Here is a 1608-nt window from a genome sequence, read left to right on the forward strand (position 1 = left end):
CATGTACCCCCGTGTTCATTACATCAAAATTATATTGCATTGGATGTATTTCCTTTTTCTAACCTTCATGATGGTAGACTGAAAGATGGGAAGAACCAAGAAAGCAATTCTCCATAATTCTTGGACTATCATTGCCTCCTTTTGCACAGCTTCCATTTATAGAGTGTTTCTTTTTGTCTCCATATCATCAGATTAATGACACAGGAAAGAAAATACTAGAGAGAAGCAGTAGGTGGACCACAGGCCCAACATGTCCATGATAAAATGATTCAGAAGTGGATGACGTGTCACCCCAGTTCCTCTACCCGCTATCAACATGACTTAAAATATGAGACACTTTTGGGACTTCCCTGATGGTCCAATGGTTAAGACTCTGTGCTCTCAATGCAGAGGGCCTGGGTTCAATCCCTGGTCAGGGAACTAGATCCCATATGACGCAACTAAGAGTTTGCATGTCGCAGCTAAAGATCCTGAGTACCATGACTAAGACCCGTTGCAGTCAAATAAATAAAAAATAAAAATAAATATTAAAAAAATATTTAAAACACTTTTAGTGTGCTTTCGTGAAGAAACGATGGATTTGGGTGTCATGTAGATGTTTTCCAGGCTGATAAGCCATTTACCTTCTCTGAGGCACAATTTTCTAACCTAGAAAATGCACGTAATAATGCCAACCTTTGAGGGTATTTTTGATAAAGAATGAACTGGCATAATGCATGTGAAAGTGACTGGCTGGAGTCCGGGTGCTTCCTGCCTATGATTTTCCCAGTTCCACGCCTCTTCCTGTCTTCATCCGCCAGGGGCACAGCACCGTCTGTGTTGATTCATGACCTCACTCTGGCTCCTTCTGATCTTTGATCAGTCAGTCCGGCTCGCATCCCCAGAGGCAGCATTGCCTGCCCTCCGTGTAAGGGGAGTGTTGACATGAGAGATGAGCAGTGCCAGCTCACACATCTTGCTGATACCCGGGAGGAGGCAATGGATTAGCCTCTGAGTGCAAACATTTCACTTCTTCCTCTAGAGGCTTCTCTGCTTGAGCCCACCCAGCCGCCTTCTAGACAATGCCAAAATCGCTCCCCAATCTGGTGAAGTTGGGAAAAAAAAAAAAAAACTTTTAAAATCGATGAATTATTTAACATGATTCAGGCCTAGTGGATTCAGAACCAGTAGCCTCAGCATCATTTAATTAGAGTTTGTTAGAAGTGTGGAATCCAGGACTTCCCTGCTGGTCCGATGACTGGGGAACCACCTGTCAATGCAGGAACACGGGTTCAATTTCTGGTCTGGGAAGATCCCACATGCCCTGGAGCAACTAAGCCCATGCGTCACAACGAGTGAAGCCCTTGCACCCGAGAGCCCGTGCTCTGCAACAGGAGGAGCCCCTGCGATGAGAAACCCGTGCACCGCTGGAGAGTAGCCCCTTCTGGCCACAGCTGCAAAAAGTCCGCACACAGCAACGAAGACCCAGGGCAGCCCAAAATAAAAATAAATAAATCTCAGGTCACACTCCTGACCACTGACTCAGAATCTCCATGTTCACAGGATCCTCACGCGATCTATATGCACATTAAAGTTTGAAGCCCACTGGGACAGACCAGGATTTCTTTA

General features: G+C 45.5%; 1 non-coding gene across 1 annotated transcript; it reads left to right on the plus strand.

The window, feature by feature from the left end:
• Positions 1 to 347: 347 nt before the first annotated feature.
• TRNAE-CUC (transfer RNA glutamic acid (anticodon CUC)) lies at positions 348 to 420 on the plus strand. Its single transcript has one exon. It is a non-coding gene; the product is annotated as a tRNA-Glu (tRNA).
• Positions 421 to 1608: the final 1188 nt, after the last annotated feature.

This window comes from Budorcas taxicolor, chromosome 21 (assembly GCF_023091745.1).
Source record: "Budorcas taxicolor isolate Tak-1 chromosome 21, Takin1.1, whole genome shotgun sequence".
Classification (NCBI taxonomy): domain Eukaryota; kingdom Metazoa; phylum Chordata; class Mammalia; order Artiodactyla; family Bovidae; genus Budorcas; species Budorcas taxicolor.